Source organism: Panthera uncia, assembly GCF_023721935.1.
Source record: "Panthera uncia isolate 11264 chromosome D3 unlocalized genomic scaffold, Puncia_PCG_1.0 HiC_scaffold_8, whole genome shotgun sequence".
Lineage (NCBI taxonomy): Eukaryota > Metazoa > Chordata > Mammalia > Carnivora > Felidae > Panthera > Panthera uncia.
In genome coordinates, this window is record NW_026057586.1 from 70,355,089 (window position 1) to 70,368,254 (window position 13,166).

General features: G+C 41.0%; 1 protein-coding gene and 1 long non-coding RNA gene across 2 annotated transcripts in view; one reads left to right on the forward strand and one right to left on the reverse strand.

Moving 5' to 3' along the window:
• Positions 1-1,825: 1,825 nt before the first annotated feature.
• LOC125913976 (uncharacterized) lies at positions 1,826-4,788 on the reverse strand. Its single transcript, XR_007455171.1, has 3 exons — positions 4,594-4,788; positions 2,870-2,984; positions 1,826-1,900 (listed from the first exon to the last, which is right to left on the reverse strand). It is a non-coding gene; the product is annotated as an uncharacterized LOC125913976 (long non-coding RNA).
• A 43-nt stretch (positions 4,789-4,831) lies between these two features.
• RNF185 (ring finger protein 185) overlaps positions 4,832-13,166 on the forward strand; it is a 37,458-nt gene continuing 29,123 nt past the window's right edge. Inside the window, exon 1 of the mRNA XM_049619035.1 lies at positions 4,832-4,919. The gene's annotated coding sequence lies outside the window, so the exon portion shown is untranslated. The remainder of the gene's footprint in view (positions 4,920-13,166) is intronic.

The following is a 13,166-nucleotide window of genomic DNA, read 5'->3' on the forward strand; positions in this document are numbered from 1 at the left end:
AATTTTCCAACAATAACAAAAAGAAGGATCTCTCCATAATGCCTAGCACACATTAGGCCTGGCACATATTATTAGGCCCTGAGTAAACATTCAACCCTTCCTTCTTGGGCTTCCAGAGGTGCAGGGCAGAGATGGGCTGCCCAGTGAATGCCCTATCTCCTTCCCTACACTGTCCAGGGGTTGGACCCCATGATTTCTTAGTGCCTTCCAGATTTTCCTCTTCTTTATTGGTTTTTCCATTCCTTGGTTTTCTAGAGATTTGTCCACACTTCATCTATGCTGGAAACATCCCAGAATCCTCTGGGAAGAGCCTATCACCCAGGAATAAGGTCTTCTTGATCCAGCTCCCAGTAGATTCCAGAATATGGCCCTGATACCACCTAGTGGCCATGTCCCTAAACAAATAATATTATTCAGACCCCAACTTAGCAACCCAGACTTGTTCACTCTGCCCTCAGCCATCAGGGTCACCATATGGGCAGAGACCTATGCCAGGCCCCAGCAGGAGGCAGAAGAACTTGACCCTGAGCTGTCCCAGAGCACAAGGCTTGAATGTAGGGGGGCAGTGAGCTTCATCCTAACCTTAGGACCCAAGCTCAGAGAATGAAAGGAGCCTAAGGCCCAGGGGTTTGGTAACGTGCCTGAAGGCCATGCAGCAAGATTTGCACATTTGCCTCAGGTTGGGTAACAAATGAGGCCATGTTCCTAACTGGCCAACCTTCTCTGTGGAAGGATTGAGTTCAGTAGGATTAAGGGACACTTTATCTGGCATATTCACCCTTCTGTCTACAGACATGGTCTTCCTCTCTGAGCTTCGTATACCCATGAGGGGAAACTGACCCCAACCTGGGATGAGGGTGGGTGATGTGCCGTGCCCAGGGAACATTCTTCCCTATGTCATGTGAGGAGACTGGAGGAAAAAGTGATGCTACCTTAACAGAACTGGGCTGGTTCCTAGGATCCTGAAATTTTCTCTCCCTGCACTGAACAGAAGAAAAAACAGGCTCAGAGAAGAGCAAGGACCTATGAGCCTCAACAGATCAAATAAGCCAGAAGGTACCAGACTCTTGGCTTCTCCTCACCTGGCAGATATACACCTGAGGCCTCAAGTCCTTAATCACAGCTTTCTCCCACCTAATTACTTTTTTTTTCCCCACCATTCAACCTTCCTGGCCCCCAAACTCCTTGACTGAGGTTCCTGATCCCTCTGAGACTCTACACTGGCCTCCTATTTGTCTTATACTCCTAACCTCCACCTCTCCCCCTTGTACTCTGGAGAAGATCTGAATGCCTCTGCATGGATTACCATCCCCCCCCCGACCTTTTTCTTCCTTCCCAGCCCACCCCTCCTTCCATCCCTTCACAGACCCTACTCTCTGGCCCTGGGTGGTAAGGCAGCATTTCAACAGGAGCAGGTTTTGTAGGCAGAGTCTAATCTTGAGCTTGAGTCTTACCAGTTGTATGGCATTGGGTATATTGCTTAACTTCTCTGGGCCTCTAGCTCCTCATATATAGTATTACTTCACAATTTGAAGGTGAGGATTAAATTGCACAAAACCCTTAGCATAATGTGTAGCACATCAATAAACATTCAACAAATATTAGCTGCTAGTATTAGTATTAATATTAGTGTTAGTATTAGAAGGGTAAGGGGAGAGGAGGGGATGGGGCAGGAGAAATGTTAGAGCTATTAAAATGAGAACCGTTGGGATCCTCAGAGCAAGCAGAGGAAGAAATCAGAACATTTCTATTTATTTTATTCTTTCCCACTGAATGAATATTTTTTATTCAGCATAATTTGTTGTAAGCATTAAATAATATGAAATCCAGGCTGGGTCCTAGCAGGATAAATGCAAACATCACCAACAGTGCTTTTATGGTCCATAAGTGCCTTAGTGTGCTAAAATAGAGAAGATATTACTCGATATATTTTTGAAGTTGAAGTGTTTCTAAGTTTGGTAGCTCCAACTCTGTTATTTCTTGGGAACATCTTTAATAACAAGAGCATGAAGAAATAAACAGTGCTGGTTCCCTAACATTAAAGTTTCAGGAATGTGATTATTGCTTTCAAGAAGAGACCATGAGGATGACCTGATTTCTGACAAAGGAAAAGTTGAACTCTTGCCTTTAAGTCTGCCTGATGAGCCCAACAAATACAGCAAAGGAGAATATAATCAATGAGTTTGTCTTAACTGAAGCTAATGCTTCAATGTCTTTTTCATAATGATGGTACTTGGTGACTTTTTCAAAGGAGATAGCTCAAGCAGGAATTTTTTTTTTCAACGTTTTTTATTTATTTTTGGGACAGAGAGAGACAGAGCATGAACGGGGGAGGGGCAGAGAGAGAGGGAGACACAGAATCGGAAACAGGCTCCAGGCTCCGAGCCATCAGCCCAGAGCCTGACGCGGGGCTCGAACTCACGGACCGCGAGATCGTGACCTGGCTGAAGTCGGACGCTTAACCGACTGCGCCATCCAGGCGCCCCAGGAATTTTTAAAAGTATACTGAGAGCTTATTCAGTGCTAAGCCTGTTCTATATCCTCACAACAACCATTTGTGGTAGAAACAAATTTCTACATTAAAAAGATGAGGAAATGGAGGCTTCTGTAAGTGAAACTGCTGGTCTATAGTCACATAGCTAGTAAGCATGGGGACTTTAAATGCCCTCCAATCAAAGACCACCAAGAACACACCTGTGGCTGGACAGGCTAGGTTTATTACTTGTTGCAGCAAAGCAGGGGATGTGAATCAGGAGAAATGATGGGACATCTCAGTACCAGAGTGTTAGAAAGGACATTTAGGATTTGAGCTTGTGTTAAATACTTTGGGGGCAGGGAGTATGTTCAACAGGAGAACACCAAGACCTACCTGTGAGTGCCAGGCCAGCTCCTAGATATCAGAGATTGCTTTTCTTTTTCTCAGAGCCTGAACTCAGATCCAGGTTTGTGTGACTGGAAACATCTCCTGTGTTTCCACAGGAAACCTGAAAAGAAGACTAGCAGATGAGGAATTTCATCTATGCACTTATTTCATCTACTACCTTCACCACCTACTCAGACTCAACCTCTAATACAGTCCCTGGGATCATTGTAGGCAGTTAATAAATGTTTGCTGAATTAATGAAACAATGAACATGTCAAGAATTCCAGAGAACAACTGCCTGGGAGCAAATCGCATCTCCACCACTTATCAGTATGTGATTTGGAAATTTTTAATTAAATGATAAAATTCTGTAAACTTTAAAAAGTTTTTCTTTACCCTTTTGTAAAATGGAGATAATCATCAAAATCATTCAAAGGACTGCTATGAGGGTCAAATGAACTGTTGTGTGGAGTGTGCTTACTTCAGCTCAGCAAATGTTAGCTATTGTTATTTTCAGGATAAGTACTCCATTAGCTTTGTGATCATGTTTGATATTCTTCCCACTAGGCATTAAAGCAAAGATCTTGTCTCTTACTATATCACCAGTGCCTAGCACATACACAAATGTTGGATAAATAAATAAGTAAATTGGCTAAAACACAGGAACTGCCTCCATTTGGAGGATAAATTTTAATTTTTGTATCATTGTAAAAAGAACATAAGGAACTCCCATGTACCCTTTACCTAGATTCACTACTTGTTTATATTTGCTTTATTTGCTTAATCATCCCCCCCAAATACACACACACACACACACACACACACACACACACACACACACGTTTCTCTGAATAATTTGAAATTAAGTTGGAGACAGTGTGCCCTTTTATCCCTAAATACTTCAGTGAATATTTCCTAAGAACAAGGACATTCTCTTAACTACAATACAGTAATCAAATTTAGAAAATTTAATGTTGATACAATATGCATTAAGAGCTAGTCCACATCCATATTCAAATTTGTCACTTGTCCCAGTATGGTACATTACACCTATTCTGCTCCTTGTTTTCCCAGTCCAGAATCCAATCACATACTACATCTTGTTGTCATGTCTCTTCAATCTTTTTCAAACCAGGATAGTTCCTGAGCCTTTCTCTGCCTTTCATAATACTGACAGTTATTTTGTAGAGTGCCCTCGATTTGGGTTTATGTCATGCTTCCTCATGAGATTTGGGTTATGCATTTTTGACAGAAATATCACATTAGAGATGTTGTGTCTTTCTCAGTGCATCTCATTGGGAGACACAAGATCGTTACTTGACCTATAATTGGTAATGTTAACTTTGATCATTTTTGATTCACTTGTTTTTCGAGGTTATACCTCTGTAAAATTACCATTTTCCTTTTGTAGTCAGTAAGTAATTTATGAGAGACACTTTTACTGTGTAAATAATTCGTCTTCTATTTTTATCATTCATAATTGATTTTCTAACTACATCTTAAAAAAAAGGGAATTTTTCATTCTCCCTATTTATTTATTTACTTCCTTATTTATATCAGTAAAGATTCATGGGTTACCATTTTATTCAATTAGTTATACTCTGTCACTAACATGTTACTTTGATGCTCAAACAGCTAGTTTGTGTGTGAAGGAGCCAGTGGTAGCTCCTTCAAGTTAGCTCCCGTGTCCTTTGACATGCTCCCATCATTCTGATGCCCATTATCCTTACATTCTGGTGTAAAAAGATGTTTCAAGCTTATCTGGTACTTTCCCTGCCCGGACTCAGGTTCTTTGAAAGGGGGCGGGTCTCTGTTTCTCCGCTTCCTGCCCTCAGGCGGAACCTTAGAGCCGGCTGGAGCGGAGAACAGCGCGGCGGAACAACCTCTTCCGGTTGTAGCCGGAAGTCCCTCGGAGAGGGGCGGCCCTGTGTCAGGTGACCGGAGTCCGCGTAGGAGGGAATTGCAGGTTTTATCCGACAGCCTGAACGGAAAGACTGGCGGGGCGGGCGACGGATGGATACGCTGGGGTGTCCTCAGAGGCATTAATTGAATAGAGGTAGGTACATGATGGGCTAGGGTGGCAGCGTACGGGCCGTCGAGGTTGAGAGACGCGGGCAGGGTTTCTGCCTTTACCGGGCCCACGGGTTGAGACACCTGCCCGAGCGGCGCAGAGACAACAACCTCGGCTCTGCCCCGCGCCCTCCGCCCCAGAAGAGAGCTCGAGCTGGCGTTGTGTTCTACCGTCCTGTGATTACAGTTTGGGAAACTGAGGCCACGAGAAGGGAAATGGCTCCCACAAGCTCTCCTTTCCAGACAGGGACTCATTCTAACTCTTTGGCTCTGGCCTGAGGCCGCCTCTCTCAGATGGATGTGCTTGTAATGATTTTACCTCGAGTGGAGAGGCCAAGGCCGGGAATCGTGGGGGACAGAGTTGGGCTTGGCAGTAAGGGAGCCGATTAGAGACTTAGCCACTTTAATTGTGCGCTATGGACCCAATCCATTCCCTTTATTGGGCCTCAGTTTCCTCATTTTTTTTTTATGTTTATTCATTTTTTAAAGACAGAGACAGAGCACAAGCAGGGGTGGGGCGGAGAGAGAGGGGGACACAGAATCTGAAGCAGGCTCCAGGCTCTGAGCTGTCAGCACAGAGCCCGAAGCGGGGCTCGAACTCACGAACCGCACGAGATCATGATCTGAGTCAGACACTCAACCGACTGAGCCACCCAGGCGCCCCTCAGTTTCCTCATTTGTAAAACAGGGCAGTGTTTGTCAAAATATGGTTCTTACACTGCTTTGAAATGCCCTGGGAACATGCTTTACAATGCAGGTTACTTGCATTTAGACTCTGAATGCATTCATCTGCATTCAGACTCAGATAAGACCTCTGAATTAGAATCTGGGTTGGAACCTGGGAAACTGCGTTTTGAACGTACATCTCAGGGGTTCTGTACATACTGATGTTTGAAGCCCACTGATTTTAAGTGCTTTCCTGCTGTGGGAACTAGTTATCCATTCTTTGGTTTGAAGCAGCTGGAGCCGGTTCCGGATCTTTGAAAGATGGGATGTTTAGCCCAGAAAAGAGAGCAGTGGAAGGAAACTGTCTTTAAAGGGGGAGGGCGGGGAATTGTTATGGTTAAGAGCGCTTCCACTTTTATCTTTGGGGTTGAAAGAGGCAGACTAGGACCAATAAGTGGATTCTACAGGAAGAGAAGGTTTTGACTTAATAGAAGAACTTAATGCTGGTCAGAGATGACCAGCAATGGAATGGATTGCCTTCAAAGGTAATGAACTCCCTGTTGAAGGAGGTATATAGGTATTAGATGGCAGTCTTTTGCAATTTGAAATGTGTGATTCTGAATAACTATTTTGAATCTTTCTGGTGCTGATTGACTTCCTTTTTCTGACCTCTCTTCTTGACACCTCCATCCCCACCAGCCTACATTTTCTAGAAGGCCAGTGGGTTTGAATTAATGCAGTCTGTTCCTGGTTGTCCTGTGCACTATCCTTCTTTTCAAGGACTTTGGAATGGCCCATTATTGTTGAATAACTAAGGAGATTCCCCACCCTATTGGTATGTAGCTTATGTTCTTAGAATAACTTGGAAGTGCTGCTAAAGACTTTGTGTTTGATCAGTAGAAACCAGTGAACTCTTTGAAGATCATGGAATTGAGGACCCTTGATCAGAAGGGCCCTCAGGGTTGTTCAGGCCAGCCTTTCCTCCCTGGGATGTAAATCCCTCTTTAATCCTCTCTCCAGCAATGTGTTGTATAGCTGTTGTGTCTAATGAGAGAATTTTTGCAATCTGTCAGCCAACTTTTCATCCAGCATTTAAAGCCAGTCCTCTTAGGGACATGACTTGCCAGTTCATCCTCACTAACATAAACTACAGATAATGCTCCTAGCATATCTTTCAGCTTTCTAATCAAATGTCAAAGTTCCTATTCTGTGGATAGGAAAACTCCAAGCAGATAACTTTTTCAAAACCTGTAGGAATGCTTACATTGCCCTGTGGAACAAAGATTCCATATTATGACCCAATTCTGCTCACATCCTTTCCACCCCCCAAAATAGTTTGGGTTTGAGCCAAGACTTCCTGCTTGTGTTCACCTTCCTGCTTTGCTTGTGTTTCCTAGGATTAAAAAAAAAGGATGTGAATGCTTTTTCAGATATTATCCAGGTGGTGGGTAAAATGATTGTAATTTGGTGATGTCTTTAACACTTCTTAATCTGAAAATTTCCTTTTCAAAAAGCACCTAAACTGGCATTTCCAAAGTGTGTTCTTCAGGCCACTAGTCTTAAGACATGCCTCTGAAAAAAAGTGTTCTATAGTAAAAATAAATTTGGAAAATGCTGTATATCATTATCTTTTCTTGGAACTTCTCAGTGTATAGTACCACATTAAAGGCACTGAGATATCCTGTAATAAAGAAACATGTCTAATCTTGTTTAATGTACTGTCGCCAAACTTAATTGATGTAAAGCACTTTTTTTTAATGTTTATTTATTTTTGAGAGAGAGAGCGCACGCCCAGGAGGAGCAGAGAGAGAGGGAGACAGAGAATCTAAAGCAGGCTTCTTGCTGTCAGCACAAACCCTCGAACCCATGAACTGTGAAATCATGACCTGAGCCAAAGTCAGATGCTTAGCTGACTGAGTCACTCAGGCACCCCTAAAACACTGTTTTTTTTTTTAATTGAAGCACACATTGGCAAATACTTTTTTTTTTTTTTAAGTTTATTTAAGTAATCTCTACACCCAACATGGGGCTTGAACTCATGACCCCAAGATCAAGAGTTGCATGCTCTTCCGAGTGAGCCAGCCAGGTGCCCCTAACTTTGGCAAATTCTGACCTAGAGAGTCTGCGTTTTATGGCCTATGGGCCAAATCTTGCTCCATTGTCTGTTTTTGGATGGCATGTGAGGTAGGGATGAAGTTTATATTTTTAAATGGTGGAGAATAAATCCAAAGAAGAATGATATTTTCAGGGCACCTGGGTGGCTGAACTGATCAAGTGTCTGACTTTGGCTCAGGTCATGGTCTCCCAGTTCGTGAGTTCGAGTCCCACTCAAGGCTCTCTGCTATCAGAGTGGAACCCACTTCTGATTCTCTGTCTCCCCATCTCTGCCCCTCCCCCACTCACACTGTCCCTCTTTCTCTCAAAAATAAACATTAAAAAAAAAGGACATTTTGTGATATGTGAAAATTAAAGGAAAATTAAAACTATAAGATTTTATTGGAACACAGCCACACCCATTAATTTACAGATTGTCTTTGACAGAAGAGTTGAGTAGTTGCCCATAGACCATATGGTTCACAAAGTCTAAAATATTTATTATATGGCGTTTACAGAAAAAAATTTGCTAGCCCCTGACTTACACCGTGTTAATTTTTTTAACTTAAAAAATTTTTTTAAAATATTTATTTATTTTTGAAAGAGAGAGAGAGAGAGACACAGTGTGAGTGGGGGAGGGGCAAAGAGAGGGGGAGGCACAGAATCCAAAGCAGGCTCCAGGCTCTGAGCACAGAGCCTGACGTGGGGCTTGAACCCACGAACCATGAGATCATGACCTGAGCTGAAGTCAGACACTCAACTGACTGAGCCACCCAGGCGCCCCCATTTTTTCAACTTTTTTATTTTGAAATAATTTTAGACTTGGAAAAATAATACACAAACTTCTTGTATACTTCTCACTCAACTTTCCCTAACGTTAACATTTTACAGAACTGTGTTTAAAATATCTAAATAAGAAATTTAACATTAATTCAGTACTAGTACTAACGAATCTGTAGACTTTATTCAGATTTAGCCATTTGTCCTACTAATGTCCTTTTTCTGTTCCAGTACCCAATCCAGTTTCCCACATTGCATTTAGTTGTCAAGTCTTCTTCTTTTTTTTTTTAGTTAGTTAGCATATGGTGCAACAGAGATTTCAGGAGTAGATTCCTTAATGCCCTTACCCATTTAGCCTGTCCCTCCTCCCTCAACCCCTCCTGCAACCCTCTGTTTGTTCTCCATATTTAAGAGTCTCTTATGTTTTGTCTCCTTCCCTGTTTTTATATTATTTTTGCTTCCCTTCCTGTATGTCCATCTGTTTTGTATCTTAAAGTCCTCATGTGATTGAAGTCATATAATATTTGTCTTTCTCCGATTAATTTTGCTTAGCATAATACCCTCTAATTCTATCCATGGCAAGATTTCATTCTTTTTGATTGCTGGATAATACTCCATTGTATATATATACCACATCTTCTTTATCCATTCATCCGTTGATTGACATTTGGGCTCGTTCTGTACTTTGGCTATTGTCGATAGTGCTGCTGTAAACATTGGGGTACATGTACCCCTTTGAAACAGCATACCTGTATCCCTTGGATAAATATCTAGTAGTGCAATTGCTGGGTCATAGGGTAGTTCTATTTTTAATTTTTTGAGGAACCTCCATACTGTTTTCCAGAGTGGCTGCACCAGTTTGCATTCCCAAGTTGTCAAGGCTTCTTAATATCCAACAATCTGAGACAGTTCCTCAGTCTTTTTTTGTCTTTCATGACGATAAACTTTTGAAGAGGACTGGCCAATTATTTTGTAGAATGTCTTTCAATTAACTCTGAAACAGAATTCATACATTATAAAATCCACCATTTTAAGTGTTTGTTTATCTATTTATTTTGAGAGAGAGAGAGAGAGAGAGAGAGAGAGAGAGAGAGAGAGAATGTGCATGTGAGAGTGGGGGAGGAGCAGAGAGAGGGAGAGAGAATCCCAGGCAGACTCTGTACTGATAGTGCAGAACCCAACACAGGGCTTGATCTCACAACTGTGAGACCATGACCTGAGCTGAAATCAAGAGTCAGACGTTTAACCTGCTGAGGCACCCAGGTGCCCCATAAAATTCACCATTTTAAAGAGTTCAGTAGTTTTTAGTATGTTCACAAGGTTGTGCAACCATCACAACTATTTTAAACCCAGAGCGTTTTCATGTCTCCCAAGAGAAAACCTGTACATGTAACAATCACTCCTTATTCTCCCCTCTTCCCACCCCTGGCAACCATTAGTATAGATTCACACAGTATGTGACCTTTTTACAATATGTGGCCTTTTGTGTCTGGCTTCTTTGATTAAGCATAATGTTTTCATAAGGTTCATCCATGTTGTGTTTTATATCAGTACTTCTTTACTTTTTATTAATGAATAATATTTTGTTGTATGGTTATACCACATTTTGCTTATCATCAATTAATTAACATTTAGGTTGTTTCTTCCTTTTGGTTATTATGACCAACGCTGCACATTCATGTGCAAATTTTCATTTGAACATAATTTCAGTTCTCCTAGATGTGTATACCTGGGAGTGGAATTGCTGGATCATATGGCAACTCTATGTTTAACTTTTTGAGAAACTGCCAAACTGTTTTCCATAGCAGCTGCACCATTTTATATTCTCATTAGGAATATGTGAGGGTTCCATTTTCTCCACATCCTCTTCAACAATTTTCTTGTCCTTTGTTGTTGTTGTTGTTGTTGTTGTTGTTGTTGTTATATCCACCCTAGTGGTTGTGAAGTGGCATCTCGTTGAAGTTTTTATTTTCATTTTTCTAATGACTGATGATATTGAACATCTTTTCATGTGCATATTGGCCATCTGTGTGCATGTGCAATATGCATCATGTGCATATTGGCCATCTTCTTCAGTGAAATGTCTTTTCAGATCCTTTGCCCATTTTGTAATTGCGTAATTTGTCACCATGCACAATTTTGCATGTAAGTATTCAAAGACTTTGCAGATTCCTTGAAGCCCCTTGAAGTAACGTAGAGTGAGCTGAACTGCAAACTCTGAGGCAATGCCAATAACGCCCTGATCTGAATGGAGTTGGATTTGGACATGCTGAAGCACAGAGTAATTGCCCCTTTGAAACTGCTGACCATTCAGAGCTTGTTCAACCCCAACTACTCCTGCTGATCTTGGCAGAGCTGGGGTGGCCATGGTCAAGTAAAAGAGGTCCTACAGTATTATTCAAAATATGATAAGACCACTAGGAGATCCTGCCACCTGGGAGCTACTCTCATGGTTGTCTGGTCACAGACAGGGAGTAGAGGAGTCAGTGGCAGTTTGGGATACCCTGGACTTGTGATATTGGTGGCAGAGCTACCAGTGCACCCATGCCTCTTTTGACCCCAAAGCATTTGGCTATATAACCAGATCATCTTAAACATATAATTAAGAATAAAACAGTAATTTTGAAAAAGTTTTTACAAGATGGGGCACCTGGGTGGCTCAGTCAGTTAAGTGTCCGACTCTAATTTCAGCTCAGGTCATGATCTCGTACTTCGTGAGTTCGAGCCCCACATTGGGCTCCATGCTAACAGTGTGGAGCCTGCTTGGGATTCTCTGTCTCTCCCTCTTTCTGTCCCTCCCATGTGTGTGCATGCCCTCTCTCTCTCAGAATAAAATAGGGGCACCTGGGTGGCTCAGTCAGTTAAGTATCGATTTTGGCTCAGGTCATGATCTCATGGTACATAGGATTGAACCCCACATCAAGCTCTGTGCTCACAGTATGGTGCCTGCTTGGGATTCTCTCTCCTCTCTCTCCCCCTTGCCCTATTTGTTCTCTCTCTCTTTCAAAATAAATAAACTTGAAAATAAATAAACTTTAAAAATATTTTCAAAAATACAAGTTTTTACAAAGAAAAAAATTTTAATTTTCAATGCTTCTAATATTTTGCTACAGTAAACTAAATGAGTATTAATTTTACTTTTTCACCTCACTGTACATGTGTACCAATAGTAAGAGTGTTTTTAATGTGATAAAAATTTTTAAATTCATGGACAATTGTGATTTTTTTCCCATTTATTATTATGATCATTTTTTTTTTATTTTTTATTTTTAATTTTTTTTTTAACGTTTATTTATTTTTGAGACAGAGAGAGACAGAGCATGAACGGGGGAGGGTCAGAGAGAGAGGGAGGCACGGAATCCGAAACAGGCTCCAGGCTCTGAGCTGTCAGCACCGAGCCCGATGCGGGGCTCGAACTCACGGACCGCGAGATCGTGACCTGAGCCGAAGTCGGACGCTTAACCGACCGAGCCACCCAGGCGCCCCATGATCATTTTTTATAGCTTCAGCTTGCATTTTTATTGTGTGCACTACTGTGCCAAGCAAGGATTGTCTATGTTATCCTCAGGCATTTTATTTGTTGGTAGAATTTGTGTCCATAGTAAAAAAATATAGTCCAAAATGCAAAATCTTTACATTCAACTAAAAGGGGACCGTTCAAGAAGACTAATATGCACTATTCCTTCTTTACTTCAGGCTTAATACCATATTAGGAGCTTTCCTAGCATTAGAGGACTGAAAGTTTAGAAACTATATGTTTCCTTTTCCAGAGATTAGTTGGTCTGTGAAAGGAGAGTAGAAGAACTGGGGGATGAGGAATGAGATATGGTTATCCTCACAATTAGGAACCAAATAGAGACATATTCCTGAAAAACATTAATTTAGTCATTCACTCAATTTAACAGTATTTTAATAGAGTATGTAGAAATTTAAATGGGAGACATTACAGTATAGATAGCACAGATCTTTCTTACTGATTTAGAAGTAAGAAAAGATTTAGCCAAGGACCAAACTTTGAAGATGCAAAACATATTCTGGGGAGCAAATATCTTGAACAGGTGAGAGGAAATGTAATCCATGGTATGGTTGGAAACTTTAGCCTTAGTTAAGAGCAGAGATAGTTCATGCATGGTAATAAAGAGAGAAAAAAGAATATAGGCCTACAGACAGCCAGGTTGTCCTATTTGGAAGTAGGAAGATAAGGCAGATTGTGTTTTTATTTTTTTCAGTGAAATAATAAGGATGGTCATTAGTGAAGGTGAAGAGAAGGTAGGGGCCATTTGTAATTGAAGGAGTAAAAAGTTATGAAACAGCCCTCACAGACTGATAAGTTAGATTGACTCTGAAACTATGGAAGGATTGCTGGAAATTGCAAGGGGTCTTTTGAGGTCATAAATTCACAGTAAAGTGATTTGCACCAAATCTCCTTCTTCCTTGTGTGGACATATTCAGTTTTTTTAATGTGTCAATAAGTAGGAAGGCATTATTTTGCTGGTTTACATTTTTTTTTAATGGTTGTGATAATAAAGTTTATTTCTAATTTTTATTTATTTTTTCTGTAATTCATTTCCAAGTTAGTTAGCATATAGTGCAACAATGATTTTAGGTGGTTTACATTTTGTTGTTGTTGTTTTGGTTTTTTGGGGTTTTTTTTTTTTTGGTTTTTTGGCTTTTGGTTTTTGGTTTTTTTGTT